The sequence below is a fragment of the Carassius gibelio genome, chromosome A14 (genome assembly GCF_023724105.1).
Source record: "Carassius gibelio isolate Cgi1373 ecotype wild population from Czech Republic chromosome A14, carGib1.2-hapl.c, whole genome shotgun sequence".
Classification (NCBI taxonomy): Eukaryota; Metazoa; Chordata; class Actinopteri; order Cypriniformes; family Cyprinidae; genus Carassius; species Carassius gibelio.
In genome coordinates, this window is record NC_068384.1 from 626,083 (window position 1) to 647,586 (window position 21,504).

A 21,504-nucleotide genomic window follows, 5' to 3' on the forward strand; every position below is an offset into this window, starting at 1 on the left:
TCATCATTGCAATGTCAGCTACAGTTCAGCCTTCTTATTTGATTTTATTTGTAGCATCATATTTATCAGCAAAATAAATGTATGTTCAATCTTGAAAATCACATAAGAAAACTTCTTCTAGAAGACCTAATCGATGGTATGTCATATGTGATACAAAATTTTATAACAAACAATAACTAGGGCGGCACCAAAACTTTGGCGAGACTGAATCTGATTTGTTTACTTTCAATTTAAACGGTTACTAATAACAGATAATGTATTGACAGTATCAAGGTCAAGTCAGTTGAGGCTGGTGCAGCTGGTCTGACTCACGGAGAAATCAACACTATTAGCAAAACAGCACACACAAAGAAACAAACATGAACAACATACCGCAGTAGAAAAAATATAAATATTCTATATAATATATGCAACATCAAACGACCAGGAGTGATGTTTTCCCGACTTTCAGCTTGATTGCAAATGTGATATTGATTTTATACAACTTTAGTTAAAAATAAACAAGTAATGTTAACTGATTTACATTTTAGAGATATTGTGGATCATTTTAGTTCCATTTCGCTAACAAAAATAGTTCTAAGCAAAGCCACATCTGCGAGCAACACACAAGTCTTTCATTACTAAATGATTAATTTTTGAACAAGTCAATGATTCAGTGAGCCATTTATAAAAACGATTGCTTGCTTCATTTATTGAATGAATCAGCCGTTTGAACGAATCAATGATTCACTCATTAAGACAGTGACTTGCCACCAACTACTGGTGCTTTACTTTCATATTTAAAAGTATCATTGCATTTTTCCAACATTTCATATTAGTATGTTAAAAAAAGTAAAACATCTAATTACATTATTTATGCATTTGGAGAGATGGACTTTGTTGATAGTGATTTCATTTGAATAGTAACAACCATATAGTGTCTTATTATTAACTTAATGTATTGATCACATGTAAGAATTCAACGTAAATGGAGACATGTACATTTAATCAGTTTAGGAATATATTTTCTTTTATAAAGCTAAAAAGTGTAACATTTAGGGAATTATAAAAAAATATGCTGATTAAAGTAATACCTGATAGAGATAAGACTGTTTCAAAATAAATTACATTTGTGCCAAAAAACAAACAAATAAAAAACTTTTTTTCCCCAGACAAGTAACTTTTTTACTCTGACAAGTGAATGATTGATTTACTTGTCCAAAGGACAAGCTCATGTTGAGCCTTGTCATTAATGGCATGGTTTCACCATACAGGCAGTGAGTAATCCTGCTCATTATTTAGTACGGTGTATATAAATTCTTGGTGGTAGTCTATAAGATCTCTTTCTGTGACAGATTACCCAGATGGCACCTTACCGTTGTTTTCATCTATGGCATCTGCATTGTTTATTTATGCCTATGATTATATAGAACTGCACAAGCATCCATTTTTATAACCCCCTAAATTAAGATTAAGAGTTAATTTAACCCCTACCATTTTACAAACAGTAAGGTGAAGATATAAGGTGGTTTCTCCAGTGTTATCATCTCATTAGGATGCATAACACTTTAATTGAATCAAAATCATTTTTATGTCTGCCTCAGCAGCATCCTCCTCCATCATTCCATGGCCTTACTCCCCTATCTGGAAGGCTTTCTTTAATCATCCTGCACAGTCCACGGTGAAATGGTCCTCGCTGCAGAACACAAGATCCAGGCAGCATGGTTTGATCCAGATCCAACTCCTCCCACCTTACATATACCTAAACCTACCCGTCTCCACCCCTAAACCTATACCCATATCCACCCCGTATGTGGATCCAACCACATACCCTGGATCTTGTGTTCTGCAGTGAGGGGCTACTGGCCCACAACCAGCCACTAAAGTTCGCTCCAGTATACTAAGTGCACATAGCCTGAAGAAATACAGAACCCCTGCCCTCCATTGCCGCCACATCAAGTTCAGCCGTTCTGAGTGTTAGTGTGGCTGCCACCACCGACAATGGCTTTCTTTGACAGCTTTGCATAATTCATGCGCTGCACTGCTCTCCCTGAGCCCAGCCCAGACACTCGCTCGCTGTGAGACAACGGGAAGAAAAAATACAGACGGGAAACAAGGGCACGTTTCCATTAGCCCATTCCTGTTCCCACACTTCACTACTGCACCCTGAGATAGTGCCACCATTGTCTGGGGGTTGTCATTTTCACCACCCCCACATCACGGCAAAGATGCGACACAGCAGACACAGATGTGCACAGGCCTGGAGGAAGACACATCCACTTGTGTTCCTCTTTTTCAGTATTCATGACCTCAAGGCTGTGCTTTCCTTGGACGCATTTGGAGTGAGAGGTTTGCCGGTGAGATTTAATTTAGAGCATTAACGGTTATGTCTGATATTTTGTATAAAAAACATCAGCTTCCTCAGAGATGACTAAATGGTTTGAGTGATCCCAAATTATTGCTGTAAGACCAATAAGAAACTCAGACTGCACAATAATGCACAAAATTACAACCTAAAGTATTTTCTTTACTGCACTTGCAATTAAATGGGAAATTTCTGCATGAAAATGTGTTTCGGCATGGGCCTTTAAATGACTAGGCAAAATTTTTAGAATTTTTCTTATGTCAGCATTTGAAGAGGTGGGCAATGGACACCGAGGTTATATAGGTCATGATAGCACACTCAATATCAGAATACAAAGATCACAGGTTCTTATTAAAAAAAAACAAAAAAAAAACATTTCAATGAAATATCTCACATGGCACTACCATGTTTTTTTTTTTCTCTTGTTGTTGTTGTTGTTTTTATAACCTCATGCTTCTGCACTGCAGTTGTATGATTCATAAGAGTTTCATAATAGGAGGGCAGAAATACTTTTTGTGTGAAAAATTCAATAAGCATGCATTTAAGTTGCACCAGATCAAAATAGCAAAAACAAAGAAAAAACTAAGAAAAACAACAAAAACCAAACAAACAGATCAGTCACATTTGTGTCCAAGTCACATTACTACTTAAGAAACAATCTAAAATATCCGTTAATAAAAATGAACCATTTACAAACAATATAAACATGTATTTTAATTCTCCTCACACAACAAATCCTTAAAATGTAATGCTATTAGGAACAAAGCAGTAATGAAAAATATAAATATAGCGCAAACACAGATTATAGTGGCAATCCCAAGCCCACAATCATTTATTTAAAGTGAAAATGAAACTATCAGCATGTATAAAATGTGCAGTACAAATAAACTTGAGCACACATACCTATCTCATTCAGCTTAAATCTAAATGTGTGCACTTTTGGCACTAAAAACGTCGCTTTGGAATATAAAGAAATATAATGGATAAAAGTAATGTTTTCTGTTTGTGCATGTTTCTGGATAAGTTATAATATGTATATATTAGTATATTCAGAAACATGCACAAACAGAAAACAACACTCATCTATACAGTACATCCACACATATCCACATACATGCAATACATATAGATCAACAAGAATGCAAACATCTTGATTGCTAGAATTATGGCCAACCGAGTTCCCTTGAGTGGTGATGGAAGTGTCTTGTAAATCTAAATGCACAGACTACACAGAATACAATGTTCTGTGATTACATAAAGCAAGTTTTCATTCAATTTATAATTTAAATAAAAAGAGGAAATTTTACAGGGGAAGGCTCAGATGGAAACATTCATGAACAAACTAATATGCCTTAACTTGATATCAAGATAAAGACTGAGGGGAAAGTAACTTTTGATATCAACATGCTGGATTTTCTTCTTTTAAGGAACATTTTTTTCAGTAATCGTCTGAAATGGTTTTTACCGCAAATTATACATGTGACATTGGCTTTCCCTCTTAGCTGTTTTTCAAGTATTCAGCTGCAAAACACAACATTAGAAATTCCTAATCCAAATGAATGTACTCCATCCTGAACAGATTTTTTTTTAAATCATCAATTTAATTTAATTACAGAATATGATTAATGCCAAATGCATCTCCCAACTAATTCCTCATATTATACCCATTCCCATTTTTCTCTTAAGTTTCTGTTCTCATGTATAACATTAGCTTATGACTGTCATCTCTGCAAGACATTAATGTAAATCCCTTGGTTCCGGAGCTGAGGCAGTTTGGAGGAAGGATGCTGGCGAGTTTCATTGCCTGGTCAGTGCACTTTCTGCCTGTGGCAAATCATAGCTTGCCTCCAACACAGCAGGAGGCAGGCAAGAGAGCTCCGCAGCAAATTGGAGAGTGGTGTGGGGGTGTGGGAAGGCGGGTGAAGATGGGGGAAAAGCAAAAAAAAAAAAAAAAAAAAGAAGAGAATGAGAGAGCATTTAAGACTGCTAGAAAAAAAAACAGGGTTTTATGGAGGTTGGAAATGTGTACTGCAGGCAGCCAAGTCTGTCATGGACTTTAGGACATCTATAGCACACAGAGAAGGTCTCTGACTTGTATCAATTCGCTTGCACACACACACATAAGCACAATTTACAATGTTCTTATCCCTTAGGGTGACAAAAAATGCATTAACAGAAATGCACAAACACCTTCTAGATGCTACAAAGAGACAGAAAGTTTCCAGATATAACTGCGATAGCAATATATCACACCTCTGTGGCTCTTGTAAAATCATGTAAAGTGTCATGAAAAGACAGATGCTGCAGGTATCAATCCATCACAGTTCAGTACTAATAAGCTCACAGAAGCAAAATGCACAAGAGACCTTGGCTGACATTTAATTCAGCTTGTCTAAAAATAAAGTGTGCCTGGATTTTAGCTAATAAAAGCAGATATGATACACGACAACACTACTAAAAAGGTAAAAAAAAAAAATTTAAAAAAAAGGATTACAATTTTCCTAGTTTCAAATTCAACCATGTCCTTAAAAATAAACTTAGTACAACAATTTGAAACACTACATGCCAAATTTATAGCAACATTGCACAAAACCACTTATTCTTACATCCATCAAAAGCACTTGCTCTAGCTGAGACAGTCCAGTCCTTTGAGACTTACTTTGCATGCATTTGTGTTGCGGGTTTTTTATTTTTTTTTTTCAAATCCTGATTTGCCCACCTCTCTGCTTTAGTGGCAAGCCAACTTTAAATGACAACAGTTAATCGATATGTGTAAAGTCTTGTTGACGTGCTGGAGTTCACGAGGGAAATCGGATATCAATTTGGCCATGGGATCCTGTAACTGCAGCTGCTGGCAAACAGTACAACATCTCTGATTTTACAACAGTGACTTTAAATTGATTAGCCTTTAATTCTCTGAGGTTTTAAACTTTGTTGCTTTAAGCAAATATTGAGCAAGATGCATTTGTGCCTTCCTTTTGGTATCTACGCTTGTTTTCTAAAGCATTTGTCTTTGTGCTTATTTTTGAAGCATGTAATGGCTAAAAACTGATAAATCTTATGCAAATGTTGTAAATGGATCTCAGCTAAAGACAATGTTCGGATCCTTCACATTTAAAAAATATGGGACATGGGGATGTTTTTGTATGAATGATAAATCTGATTAATCCTTAACAGGCTGAGATAACCTGGACAATGTTAAACCGACAGAGATCGGGTCTGTCCACTGGGATTATGCAAATAAATCTAGTGTAAATGTGATACGCAGAGGCTGGCGTGCTGGCAGTGTGTGTTTGTCAAGGTACATTAACCTGTGCCTGTTTGCTTAGCACTGTTGAAACAGGCACTGATGGGTGAACTACTTTCATAGACTCATTCACTCTATCTCTCTCTGCGCTGGACTGAAAAAGCGCCTTCACATGGAGAGCTCAAGCAAATAAACAAATATTGAAAAAAGTGACCAGAGCTCTCCAACTTAATTAACGACCAAAAATGTCAGTGTAGAATTGACTAGTACTTCAGAGCATTTTTTAAAACAAGCAGAATGCACAAATTGTCATTTACAGATGGAAAGATTGGATAAATAACAAGGAAAGAATACGAATACTTACAAGACTTAATAACATGTAAGAGGCCTGTCGTTATTTTGATTTAGCTCTGCAAAAAAATAAATAAATAAAATAATTAAATTAAGGATGTCATACTTGATGGAACAGCATATTAAAGCAATAACTTCATATTTTTTTACTACGCAGTAAACACACTAAATAAGAGGGCCACATGATTTATGAAGCATGGAGCAGGGTTGAATGCAACCTTCATTTTTAGTTGGCCTGCGTGTTATTTGAACTGAAAAGGTAAAGGCTATTACACTCTCTTCCTGCCTGATGACTAATGACTTTTAGCCCCCAACTAGGCAACGTGTGCACTCTTCCCTAATCAGAAGATGATGCGGTCATATATTTTATATGCGATCAAGGGTCTACGTTGTGACCTCTATTTTCAATGTGGCACCAAAACCGTAAAATCATAACATGAACTGGCTGAGAATTTGTTTGGCTTCAAAATAGCATTGTCTTCTTCAGTGTGTCAAAAGAATATCAATCTATGGATCGAGGACAATGTGAATGTAAGCATGATTCCATCAATGATCGACATCATCAGAGCACAAATCAAAATGGCAGGCCTCTACTGTGAGTACGTTTCACTCAAAACAAATCCTGATGTTGTATTTCTTTTGTTCCGCCGTGCAAAAGCCTTTTGGGATAAAAATGGAAATATGGTTTGGATGAATCAATGCTAGTGGAAAAAAAAATAAAACAAGATTTCAAAATCAATTTTAGTCTTACCTTACTTGATAAATGTTCAATAATATGTTTCTGAGACAGTAATGAGTGTCCATTAATATAAGCCTTGTTGAACTGATTTGATGATGTATTGTCTTGTAATCACTTTAGGCCACCAGTGCCCTTGATGACAAATGAGCCCAATTGGTGATATGCTAATTACCATGTACAAGTAATCTGAGACAATGATGTTTAATCGGACTGGCTGTTTAGTCACTCGTATGGACTGGCTCCTTTAAGGAGTTTATAGCAAAACCAAGGATCAGACTAAGTGCAATCTGGATTTGAAGATATTTTCTCAATATTCTCCTAGTCTCATACACAAAGGGAACATTAAAACGATTTTTGTAATGCTTGTGTCTTGCAATTGAAAATGAGATCTCGTTATCATGTTTCAGCTGTGCTTTTTTAGACTCTTCACATGGGTTGAGTCTGTGTATCCTACATCAGGTCAGCGTGGTGAATAGTAGCCTATAGGAACAATCAAATTAAATATGATTACCAAATGTGGAAGTAACATAAGTATTCAAATTGCTGTAGTCTAACATTTCTGGATAGAATTACATTTTCTATAATGTGTTATTTATACCTACGATGACTTTTGAAACGGATGGTTGTTTAATGGAAATATTTAAATATTTTATACACATGCAAAATTACTAGTTGTAAAATATAATTTATGAAGCACAGTCTGTGGAAATTGTCTCGCAACGGAGATCTTAAATTGCAGTTTAGCTAACTGTGCAAGTGTCACAAATAAAAGGAAAAAGAAGAAGAAAGAAATAGAAAAGGGGGAAAACAGTTTTTAAAAACTCACCACCAAATATTTTGTGATGTATTTAATATGTACTTTTAAAATAATACATATTTTTTTTACGTGATTTATCTATCTACCGCTAGATGCGACTTCTGGGGCGGGTTGCAAAAACAGCTTAGACTAGTCTTAAAAAGTTAGTCTTCTAGATTATTTTTTTCAAGACTGGTCATAACTTTTTTTTAAGTCAGTTACAAAAAGGTATATTGGTCTAATGTGAATTCAAAAAATAAGACTGATTATCTCTTGGCTAACTGCTAGTTGGTGTGTAAGACAGCTGATGTCAATAGCCTAATTTCCCATAAGACACGACCCCAACCTTTTCTTTTGGCTTCCTTTGGGTAAATTCAAGCACTGAAAGACCCCAACCATCCGCACCATGGTTTTATGCACTGAAGATAAATGGTTAACTACCTGTTTGTTCTCAATTAGCCTACATTTGCAAACCTTTTCAAAGAGGCTGTGGGACGTAGGACAGGTCCTCTGTCCTCTCCTAAACCCTACTATTCACGGTTTCCATCATAATGCCAATCCCAAGGTTGCAAAATGCTGTAAATTTGTGTCCCGCTATTTCCGTGCAGCTGGGAGGAATTCAATGCCATTAAACTGTACGAGGACACAGAGTATTCATCTTGCAAACTACAGCTGCAAACGGCTCAATAAAATACTATAGCCTACTTGAAAGGCTGTACGTTTATATATCATATATAATTCCCTAGCATACTGGCACACGTTAACCAACTGCATAACAAGTCAAGACAATATTAAACAAAAGTGACCCGAGACTATGTTTCTCATATAATTTCTTACCTCGTAAAATTCGGCTTAGATCCCCATTGTAGTGGAACGACATGAATAAAAACTTTGCAGTAGGTATCCAAACTTATTAAAAGCAGCAGCTGTGAGGTAAGGTAAAATAACGGTTAGGACGATTAATTTCCCGCAGTCACACCTTACCGCGTCTCTCACACACTCGAAAGTGCCTTCGAGCGGGTAAAATTGCCCCGCGAAAGACCGGCCACACACACTGTCTAAATTACGAGACCACGACCTGGATCCGGCGAACCCAGAGGCACAAAGACCAAAAACATTAGTTCTAGCTGTATCAGAAACACATGTGATGGAGCCAAGGACTGTACCACTCCGCTTGATCTCCCTGTGTGTGTGTGCACGCGCTGCGGTGCTGAGGAGAGGACGGGTCGTTTGCGCGGGATCCACGCGATACTAGTGAGGCACGAGGACCCAGAGCATCGCTGAATGCGACAATAACTGAACATATACACACACACACACACACACACACACACACTAAAAACTCCTGGGTCAAAAACAACTCAACACCAATAACCAAGAAAATGGGTTAAATAAATAACCCAGGAGTTTTTAACAAATAAGCATATCGTAAATACGCCTACACAAATAATGAATCTTCATAAATGGATGGAAACTTTCAGCCTATGGTATCAAAAACTTCTAATAAAAAAGATGTAATGTATTTTTTTATTAACACTTGTAATATAATACTTGTTTTATTATTTTGAGATTTAATGGTTTCTGTTTGTATATAAATAACAATATTACATATATCATTTCCTTTTTTTATGTTAAGTCCCTTTGCCTTAAAATGCTTCAAACTTATAGCCTAAACTATTACTCAATCAATCACCATAGCTATTTTAGTAACCTCGTCGCTACAAAAATATATAGCAGAAAAATAAAATGAAAATAAACACAGTAGCTTGAATGCCTTTTTACAGTGCATACACAGTGAAATAATATTATGTGAAAACTCACCACATTCATATTTTATATGGGTCTCTGAAACCCCAGACATAAGTAATGAACCATTCATGGAGGCCAATTGAGGCATGTTATCAAGTTGAAAGTTTCTTTATTACCAGTTCTTACAGTCTGATGCTTGAATGTTAAGTATATTTTTCAAGCTAGTAAAATAGCCTTGGGCATCTGTCAGAACCCAGACTGAGCATGGGTTACAGAACTTCCCATTAAGAACCATTCAACAATACTGTAAACATCCCACTGTTTTGAGATGTAGATTGTAATATTGCATGTGAAATGGATACTTTGATATGTGATTTGGTCATAACTAAAACCATCATCATGAATTTGCACTTGCCTAATGGCAATTGACCGGATTCCCTGAAAATAAAAACTAATTTTGCTTTATGTAGTGAATCAGTTAATCAGCAGTACAGATGGTGAGATTTCTACATGGCATCATCTCCCCAAAGATTGGCCTGCAGTGACATTTTTCATGTAGTTGTCCCTGCTTAGAGGACATTAGAGGGCATTTTAGCTTTCATCAAGGAGCTGATGTGAAGAGCACATGGCATATGAATTGCATTTTGACGGCTGTGAAATGACAGCTCTCAAAGTATCTGTGTGAAGAATGAAGATCATTAATTACAAAAGCCCCAGTTACTTAATCCCACTCGAAAGAGAGCTTGAGGCATCTGTCGTTCCATTTGCCCTCCTCTATTTTTCTCTCTCTTCCAATATCTCTTGTTTTCCCTTCAGTCGCCCCCATTTCTCCTTCCCTACACACGTCTAGCCGTCTTTTTCTCATATTCATTCTTCTTTCTCCTCTGTCCTCATATTCTTTTCCATTACAAACCCCACTTTTATCTCTTCATTCTTTCTCTGAATTACTCTTTTATCTTCACTCGCCCTGTGCATGTCATGGAGTCCAGAGAGAACAGAATCAAGAGTCCAGAGGTTTTGGACTCAGCAGGGCGAACAGTACTGCTCTCCTCACCCTCCTCCTGCATCCCAAGCCCTCAGACCTCATACTGAGATGGAGTTATCTCTCAAGGCAAGCTGTTCCACTCACCAGAGCTTTGCATCCAAGTCTCCATGCCAAACACCAGCACATCAAACTCGCTCCCAACAGGAAGTGCTCTTATCTGCATGAAAGCTAGCTTGATCAGTACTCTGCCTTATACTTCAACTGAAGGACAACAACAGAAAAGTGATACTTTACATTGCAGAGGAGCTGAGCTGGCCCGAATTGTTATCATTTTATACTCATTATGCAAGTATGTAATTTGCAATATGCATCATATAAAACAATATACTGTACTAGTATTTGGCTTTGTCAGAAATTTGACTGTGATTGAAATATGCTTCCCTTCTTATCGGCAGTAAATATCTCACAATAACATGACATGTTAAAAACTTACAGGATTTTTTAATGAAACTACCTGAAGCATTGTAAAAAGTGGTTGCTCACATCAAACTGTAATTCTTTAACAGATATTCTGCAAACATTGTTCTGAATACAGTCTGCCCAAATCGATGAAACACAAGTTCTGGGGCAGTACTATATATCCCTCTTTCCAGTTAACCCATTACCTTAGCACTGCTGGACTCATCTGTACCCTCTAGTGGGGATGAGTAACAGTGTAATTTATCTTATTACAGTAGATGAGGGCACATCTGTTTAAAAAATAAAATTTTAGCATGGAATCAGAATTCAAACCAAAAACTGTTTTGATCATAATATAAGGGTTTTCCTAAAAACACAAAGTAGCTGTTCTTTGATAACAATCTCCCATTTTCAGTCATAACAAAGAAGGTATATGATATACTAAGATGAAGTTTACTGAATGACTGTTTACTGATTCAAAATACTATTTCAAAATTGCCCACTTTTATATGCATTTAATCAAAATATATGCATCATCACATTTGGCTCAGAATAGTAGCAACATCAACATCCTGCCTGGATCCATGTGAATGGTCACCCGTCAACTTAATTGAGCTTGACAATGAATCTTACTATGTATGTCATCTTCTATTTCAACATATAACAGTATCTGCAGTGGTAAATAGCGAAGCGATTGTAAGGGCAAAGAGTTATGGTCCATGAGGGAAAATGAGGAGCTGCACTCTGTTCAGGTTATACTTTCAGAAGAGGAATATAACAAATTTAAATGCTAAAAGAGATTAGCTTATTTTACTCTTACTTTTGTATTCACTGTTGCTGTGGTAGCAGCATATACTTATCTGGTTGTATTAAAGCTGTGGTAGGTAACTTTTGACGCTCTAGCGGTTAATAAACAGAACTGCTTGTGTCTTGCGGAAGAACATTGTAGACGGAACTACTTCTCTCTGTTTATGTCTATGAAGAATCACAAAGGCACTGGGTTACTCCTCTGCGGTACCCCCGAAGCAATCTAAAATAGTCCGAATATAAACACTTATTATAGGTGCACCCTAGTGATTCAGGACAAGCTAAAACATGGTTTGGAAAATGGATTCATGGTGTACTCGCTTATTATATAAATTTTTCTACATTTTGAACACAAACAAAGTTACGGACCGCAGCTCTGATTGGTTGTTTCTTACCGGGAGCGGATGAATTTCTGCAAATTACAATAGGACCACTGGGAGGAGCCAGAGGAGCTTGATTTTTTTCACAGATTATCTGTCTAATATTCTACTGTCAGGACATAATGACAGGTTTAACAAATATGTAAAAAATATTTTTTTACAAAAGTTACCTACTGCAGCTTTAAGATCACATTCGACCAGATCCAAATTATACATCTGAAATTTATTTATTTTTTTATTTATTTTTTTATGATTTTGAAATTTTCTTCAAGATTTTATGCTCACAAAGGCTGTATTTAATCGTACAATAAAAAATGGTAATATTGTGAAATATTTATATTGTTAAAGCAATTTTTATATTTCAATACATTTTAAAATGTAATTTCACCTGGGACCTTGCGCTGTGTCCTCTAGCGAACACTATGGGGACTGTCGTCAACAGGACCAGTGTCCGAAGCATGTGTGAAATAACTCCAAACTCATTGGCCCATGTAGCCCGTGACGTCACAGGTGGGTGTCCAGAAGTATAAGAGTGCACCTGCCGAACACGTCACCAACTTTTGTTGTCTTCAGGAACCATTTATCGGTGCATGTGAAGATGTTATGGAAAAAACATAGCAACTGAGCATTTTAGAATGTCTGTGCCTTTGTGTCCAAGGTTTCTGAAACCCGAGGAAACACACAGTTTGGTGAGGAGCACATGTGTCTTGGTGAGGAGCATTTGCAATGAGAAGCATTTGTCCCAGTTCTCGAGGGATGAGGGACAATCGTCTATGTCCCGTGTTTCGGGTCCCACTGCTACCGAGGCACGGTGAAGACTCAAATAGTGGGGTTTGCAGGTTGAGTTTGCAGAAAAGTTTGATAACGGTATGGACCTTTCAAAAGCTTCCGCTGCAAGCTCGATAGTTCAGAGGGATCCAGGCACACTTTCTCTCTGATCCTTGCAGATAGCGTTACATTTGGGTCATCAATTGAGAATTAGGATGTTGTTGTGGTTGGTGATGGTGATGAAAGTGTGAGCATTGAATCTTCCAAACCTAACTCCAGTCTTGCATAAGGGGAAATACTAGAGGTAATGGCGAGTGCCACTAAGAGGCTTGATTTAGTCTGGTCACGTGAAAGAAAGTAGCCCCCCATGGCAGATTGGTCAACCGCTTTCTGGCCAGTCATGTCCTCCCCTCCCCCAGGAGTCTCCCCTTTCTTTTCAGCCTCATTAGCTAGTGAGAGCACACAGAATTAGTGAGATCATGGGTCAGACCATATTTGGCTCGGCTGCATCTTTTTCTGTATGCAGATTACACTAATGTTGAGGGTTTGGCTGAGCATGGTTATGCAAAGATGCCCCCTGTAGAGTAGATGCTCGCAAACTATATCTCCCAGGGTAAGTCGTCTTCTTTAAAGACCCCTCCTTTGCAGTCCAGTCCACCTTGCATCTGAATAGCAGGGTGTATATGGCAGCAGGTCAAGCTGATGGAGCCTTGCATACAGTGGCTGTGCTACAAGCTTACAAGCATGTTGAGGAACTGTGACAAACTTGGCTCTTCATGCCACTAAACAGACTGCTGCTGCTACTGGCCATGCATTGGCAGAAATGGTGGCTACTCAGAGACATTTGTGGTTAAATCTTGCAGACATTGGAAGGAAGGAGAAAGCCTTTCGTCTTGATGCTCTGCTTTCACCCTCCTGGCTATTTGGAAGTTCTGTTGAGGTGGTGATCAGGAAGTTCAGGGAGGTGAAGGCATAGTCCGCTGCTTTCAGAAAGGTAATTCCCCACCATCCCAGGTCTTCCTCTTAAACCTGGCATGTGGTGGGCATGGCTTCATGGGCATTCCGTTCCCCATAGTGTCCAATAGAGGATGCAACGTGAGTTCCCTAGAAGGGGAACATCTTAGGTAAATGTTTCCCCAAGAGGGAATGAGATGCTGCATCCCCTTGCCATGCCCAAGGCTTGCCTGTTTTCATGTACCCTTCAGACAACTAAGTTGGTGACGTATTCAGCATGCACCCTCTTATACTTCAGGGGTGACCATCTGTGATGTTAAGGGCTACGTGGGCAAATGGAATAGCAGACATTTCACATACACTTGAGAAAGAGGTCCAGCTGGTGGCAGTCCACATAGTGTCAGCTAGAGGATGCAGCGTCTTGTTTCCTCTCAGAGAACCAAGTTTACATGTGTAACCCGAGATGTTATTCCTGATTTGCTGTTCAATAAACATTTTTATCAATGTTGTTTATTAATATTTTGTGAAAATAATTCTGTATTAATTGATTAGTTCTAAAATACAGCATTTATTTGTATATGTACATTTCCCAAGCATGGTATCCCAGAGCAGTTGGGAGTTTTTTGCTTCAGCACCTAATTGGGGGTTTAGTGCCTTCCTCAAGGGCACTTCTGGCTTGGGTATTGAGGGTGGAAGAGAGTGCTGTTCATTCACTCCCCCACCTACAACTCCTGCCAGCACTGAGACTTGAACCTGCTACCTTTGAGTTACATGTCCAATTCTCCAACCATTAGGCCACAGCTGTCTCCTGTAAAAGTATTGTTTTCATGTCATTAAAAACACACAAAAATCCACTGCCCTCAAACATTTTAGAGTACAACAAATTATTCGATGAATGCATAGATCAATGGAATAAAGTTGTATACATGTATGTAATGTGACGAGTTGGCTGCCTTCCCCCTAATTATCATCGTCCCTTAATCACCGCCCTTCGCCAGGCTCCCGACAGGAGTGGGTTTGTGACAGAGGAGGGGGACTGGAGCCAGGGCTTGCAGCGTGTGATGGTGCTCACATGACGCAAATGGAGCCCCATCACCACCGCTGTTTAAATGCCTAGCGTGCCTCTTCTCTGGAGACCGATCTCTTCCTCCCGTGCATTCATGCTGGTGTTCTCGTGGAAGGATGTGTAGAGGGACTGATGCGCCGCTAGAGACATGTGCTGCCGGACGACAACCACACCCGTTACACGGCCGTCGGGGCAGGATGCGGGGCCGTCTAGTCCCTTCAATCGCTGCGGCCAAGGAAAGGATGCAACCTCTGGAAGAAGCCACCGGAGGGGAGGGAAGCGTGTATCTGCCTTTTTCTGGTCCTTACCTGGACCCTTCCTTCCTGAACACTGTGCCCCACCTACATGAACCCCGCAGCATGACCAGGACACCAGATTCCCTGTTTATTTTGGACACTCTTCCCTTTTGGAGACTTTATTTCCCAGTGTTTTGATTTTTTCTATTAATAAAAGCCTCTCCGGGGCCTGACGCCACCTCGTATCACTGTGTCTGTTGTTTGCTCCTCCTGCCACAATATCCAGTATATACTTCCTGTTTTCTGATGTAGTTTTGACAAATTGTACATTATAAAAGAAAAAAAAAAAACATTGTGCCACTACGTTTGAAAATATTTCAACATTCACTTCACAATCATAAAAAGTGTAACAAAAACCTTTGTTTGATAAGAAGGGCAGTAGTCTATTTTAAGATGGAAAAAATAAAAAAAACTATTTTAAGAGGTTACACAGTTATTTACAGAAGCAGATCAAAAAAACAATTACATATTTGAAAATACTCATGCATTCTACAGTGACCGGTGGCATTTTACAGAATAAGTGTTTCATAATTAAGTCTGATGTCTTTAGACGACTTCCAAAGACTCTCCATGGCACAGAATAACCTTCCGAATATAGTGTGGTTAACAAGAATAATTGTTTCATCTGAAGTGACAGTGTTTTCGAAAACTTGGCCACTGATGAGCTACTTATTGTTGAGGCTTATTTTGTTGACTGTGAAACTGTAGATTCTAATTAGATGAAGCACCAAGTCTATTAAATGTCCAACTTTGGGGAAATTGGAAGAATTATACCAACAGATTTAAAATCCCAATCATATGCAACATAAAAGACACCTATGTCAAAACTTCTTTATGTGCAATCACCTAACATCATCCATCCAGGACACGTGGAAGAATAGCTTACAGAAATAAAGGCAGAGAATGCTTGTGTCTATGCCACGATCTCCAAGCATGAATCTGAAAGCCATGGAGATGAATGACCAGTCAATAGTGATCACCATAATCGTTAGTCTTCTGGTGATTCATCAAGCCAATGTCACTCGTGTCCCTAATACCACATTTATGCAGGTTTGAGCAGAGGAGATTGCGTGCTGTGATTTTCTCCAAAAATGATTGATTATATCCAGCCTCTTTTGCCCAGTTTCTGTATATGTGCGTAGATGAGTAAATGGACGAGTGAGCGGGTAAGTGAGCGAGTGAGTGAGTGAATGATTAAGAGATCAAGTGTATGAAAGAACAAGGGAAACTGAGATGCAAACCAAATAGAAAAGATTAAGATAGAGTTTGAGTAAATCATTTCTTTGCTTAAAACACTATATTTTTACACGTGTACTTTGCACTGGCTGTACGAAGGTTTTTGGCTGTCAGAGATTCATTTCTGGAATTTTTGGCTGTAGTCTTGCAGTTTGACTACACAATGACAGTCTAATGGAGAGCCAGGAGAAGCACAACGATTGATGATGTGCATCTCTATGGATCCCACATCAAAGTAAATTGAAAATACAAAACTTTTTAATAGAAAAATATTACTTTTCCAGTCTTCAGTGACACATGATCATTCAGATATCATTCTCACATCCTGATTTGGTGAAGTAACATTTCTTGTAATCAAAAATATTTTATTCATATATTTGTATTAATTTCTTAAAACAAATCAAAATGTAAAAAGCATAATAAAATGCACAGTAAACCCCTGGCTTTGGTCTGTAAAATCTAACAATATAACAAACTACTACTGAATCGAATCCATGCTGATGATACAGCAGTCTTTACACGTTCAATTAAGCAACAGAACTGTTCAATACAATGAGACACTCTAACCATCAATGGCATTTGAGTGACAGAATGACCCATCAACCGTGTGTCATTCAATTATTCCTGATATGTTTAATTAAAGAAAAAGTCAGGCTCATTCCACTGTCGTCTCTCTGATCATGTAATCCTTCTATAAACAGAGCTTGATCAATACTTAATAAAGGCTTGGGATGATACACCAGACTAGGTAAACAAAGCAGAGAGAGAGCATAACCTGGGTATTTGCTTTCCGGCTGTTTAAATACACATATCAGATGTCTACTCCATGTCTGTGTTATTTTGATAAATGAAGTTTACATATGAGGATTCCACAGGCACTTTTATTTAATTGAGTGGGGAATTATAACAATGCCATATTGAATTCCCCTCATCTGAAATGTGCACACATAGAGGTCCAGATGTGTCTCTCACATCTTGTGACAGCGGGACACATGCAATATAGATTCTCATCTTGAAATGACAAGACAAGCTGCCAATACAAGAGCTGTCTGATGCCTCTGTGCATGTGTGTACTTGTATTTGTCAGTATGAAGGAAGAATTTATGTTCTGCATCCATACATTCCAAAAATCCCCCATTATCCTCCAGTAGTGGAAAACTAACAACCCTGTTGCTTAAAAATTCTCAAGATGGCCGTTCAGTAGGAGGCAAAAGTGAAGTTTGCAATTAAGGAAATAATTATGTCCATATCTTCTTTGAGATGTGAGGACAGAGACCTTCTGGAGCCCTCTGATAGAGCAATACTGAGGACCTTAACAGCAGGGAGTTTATTTAATTGAGTCCAAATTACACTCTGATGGCAGTGGCTCTTTCCTCTGAGCTATAATGGCTCAATGTGCGGTTGTCAGGGCTGCACAGTACATTTTAGCTTTTAAAGGCTAAAGGTTATATCTACAGGGTTAAGGAAGAGTAGTTATCTTCCTTCTAAATAATGTAAGAACCATTTTGATTTCTATTAGTTTGGTGCTGTAGCATTAAACCCCCTTTGAATTTTTTATTACCCTTTGTAAACTGATGGCTATGATTTTGGAGGCTTGCTATTAGTTCAATTCATTCTTTCATCAGAATGTCATTCATTAATAATTTTCACATAAACTGAAACATAGTATATTAGTACTGTTGGTGCCCAACAGTCTGGGTTTCCAACAAAGCAAATATTGGGAAAAGTTACATAAAGTACATCGAAAAATAATGTACTGAATAAATTCCTACAGTAAATGCACATCAAAAAACTATTGTGTCTTTTGATCATGGTCTTTCTGAAATGAAATTAGTCAGAGCCTGTCATTAAAACAGTCTGAGACTATTACATACATGCTAATCTCTAGTGAACATAAAGTTAATTTAATTTTTAATTTGGTTACATTTAATATAATAGTCACAGTGGGTTCCATTTCAATTTCTTTCTTTTTTTTTCTACTGATTTCCCTAGAAGTGATTATTTGTTCTTTTCAAAATATGAGTTGAAAAAGCTGCTTTGTTCTCAACTTTTTTTTTTTTTTTTTTTGCTTGAGTTAAATTCACAGGTTTGACAGTGAAATAATGTCTTCGATGTGGACTCAATAATTATGTAGCTGTCTATATAGTGAACGGTGAGGAAGATTTAAGTGTGGTTCAGTTAAGTTACTTCCTGCTGGGCACAACCTTAATGATTAACTGGCTGATTGTATCTCTCTCTTTAGGTTTCTCCCTCTGTCATTTTCTCTTTTTTTCTGACCAAGCAACTGTAAATCACGGTAGCTGGCACCCAGCATACACCCCCAACATTAGAATTCCCTCTGCAGTGTCTAAGGAGATACACATGCCATCTATCACAATACTTGCATTCTCCCTGCACAGATTCATTCTCAGCCCAATTAAACTTGTTCTTTTCTTCCTCCGTTTGTGAATAATAATTAGGCTTTCATCTCATATGGATGCATAGTCAAGTTTCTGCTCTTTCTTACTAAAATAAAATAGAGCATCTGCCTTCTTTCATTTCTGTTTCTTTAAGCCTAGTCAATTAATGAAATTGCTTGGGTTACAACTGAACTGAACTGAACAAATAAAGAAATAAATAAACAATAGTCTTTTTGATTTAGATTCAGATAATAAGTTGATATGCAGTTCAGAATAAATGCATACTGTATAGATGCACAGATGAATGCTTGCAAGATTGGATTTAAAATTTGTGTTCAACTGAGATTTTGGGGCCACTTTTGCACCATTATCTGATTTACATAGTTCCTTAAGTGAACCATGCACTAAAACAAGTGTGCAAATAAACTCTAACAGTGCACACAGAGTTCACAAAAATCATTCTTAAATGAGAATCCTCTCCATCCCTGTCTTTTCTGCCTAAAGGGGTAGTTCATCCAAAAATTCAAATTCATTAGCAAAGATAGAGTCATCACTTTATTCACCCTTACCTCCTTCCAAACCTGTATAATGTTCTTGCTTCTGCAGAAAACATAAGAATGTTGTTTAAAACATTTCAGTTTAAGTCAATGTAGTTTGGACTCCATTCTTCAAAATTTCTTCTTTTGTGCCTGCAGAAGACAAAGTCATATAGGTTTGCAACAACATCAAGGTGAGAAATCACCAAATGAACTAATTTTATTATATCAAGACTTCCACTGTCTATTAATAACAGTTTGAAAACAAAAGGCTTCGAATATACAGTATAATAATTACAAATATTCACTGTATTCCCCCCTAAATAACTGTTGTTTGTAGTTCTTGAAACTTCTGTATCATCAAATTAATTATGGTTAATTACTTTTAATATATCAATACTTATAGTGTTTGTTAATAAAAAAAAAAGTTAATAAAAAAAGAAAACAAGCAACCTTAACTACCAGAGAGAGAGAGAGAGAGAGAGAGAGAGAGAGAGAGAGAGAGAGAGAGAGAGAGAGAAATAGCCTATGTCAGGAAGCCTTTGAATATTGCATTGGACAATGGCTTTCAAGTAAAAAAGGTTGAGAACCAGTGCTTTAAGACAGTGCTTTATAGACACCTCACAAACGTAAAAGAAATGTGCATTTGCATGTGTAACATATTATATTAGCTGAAAATGCATCTATCTGGGGGAGAAGGAGGGAGACAAATGCCAAATTATAAAGCCATTACTTCATTGCAGAAGCAGACACTAGTGCAAGGCACCTGGAAAACAACCTCAGGGATCAATATTCCACACACATTTCATTACATAAGTTGAATTAAGATTCATCTCTGCCTGCGCAGTTCTCTCCTTGCCCATAATTTCTCCACCACAAAAATTAAATTGGTTTAGAAAAGATTACCTAACTCAGGTAATACTAATAGTCCTGTGGCTTATTAACAAATGCAGTGACAAGGGCATGATGAGGGGCTGGTATTCAGTAGCTATAATCTTCTAGTACACCAGGTAAATCACATCTCTAACCTCAGGCTGCATAGATGCTGGAGGTCATGGAAAACATACTTCCTGATGAACAAAGGCAAAAAAAAAAAAAAAAAAAGGAGAATAGAAAAGCACAAACTTCTTTTTGTCTTCTATACCTTGTTTTATAGTCTCTGCTATAGCACAGACAATTAAAGGCAATTTCATTCAAAGAAAAATAAATGGGAAAAATCAAAACACTCAACATGTGGCTGTAGAAATGTAAGCCCCACCTTGTTCAATGTACTTTAGAATATGCATGTAGATTTGCTGGAAATGCACCTTTAAAAATGTTGTTACAGCATTATTTGTGCTGAAAATACACAATGTAGGATACTACTGTTGTCAGATTTTATTTCTGATGTGGAATTTGAAACATAATCTTGACAAACAGTTTTCCATTAAAGAAGACACTAAACACAAACTGAGATTTTTTTTTTTTTTAAATAGTTGCAGTCTGTCAGTCTTATAATGTAAGTGGATGGGAATCACAGATAAAACATACAATAAAAAAAAAAAAAAAAAAAAAAAAAAAAATATATATATATATATATATATATATATATATATATATATATGTATGTATGTATGTATGTATGTACACACACACACAAACAAAACCAAACTAAACCCTGCGGCTCGTGAAGATACACTCATGTGTAAAGACACAAAACGATCGGTCTGTGCAAGAAACTGAACAGTATTTACAGTATTTTATATAAAATGAACTGAAATTCAGAGAAATACATATAGCCCTATATCCTTTACATTTTGAAAAAGAAAAGCAAAGTTTTAAAGGATTTGAAAAGATGAATGGATGTGCAATTAATGATTCCCAAAATGCACACCTCGTGAAAAGAAACTGAAAATGAAAGAACAGCATGGTTTTTTGTTCTACTCAAAACAATCCTTAAAATACCTTGTTTCTCATCCACTTACACAATCCAAACATACATAAGCCACATAATACAATGCTGACTTGTTTTAGAGTTTTATGTGTGACATATGTTGCTAGTAGGCATCATAAGATTCTTCTAAATCATTGCAAAATATTATAGCTGGAGCATCTGCAGCCTCAGAGAGAGCAGCACAGTCTCTGAACTATTCAGGATCGGCTTTCAAGAATCACACAGAGAAGACCACAAAGCATCCTAGAGGCATTACTAAAATATGGAACAGATGTCAGCTACTTTGAACAACTGAACAGCATGCTGAATCAAATACCCACTGCTTTTTATGAACCAATGAAACATAAGCCAATCTATTTACTAAACAATTACAATGGTATTAAGCCAGTGAATGCATATGGCTATGTGAAAAGTTTTGCAGCTATAGACACCAGGACAAAATTTTGGTCACAAGCAGGT

At 37.4% G+C, this 21,504-nt stretch overlaps 1 protein-coding gene across 1 annotated transcript in view; it reads right to left on the reverse strand.

Moving 5' to 3' along the window:
- Window positions 1-8,702, reverse strand: part of LOC128027581 (teneurin-3-like) — a 110,408-nt gene extending 101,706 nt beyond the window's left edge. The window contains exon 1 of the mRNA XM_052615321.1: window positions 8,315-8,702. The gene's annotated coding sequence lies outside the window, so the exon portion shown is untranslated. The remainder of the gene's footprint in view (window positions 1-8,314) is intronic.
- Window positions 8,703-21,504: the final 12,802 nt, after the last annotated feature.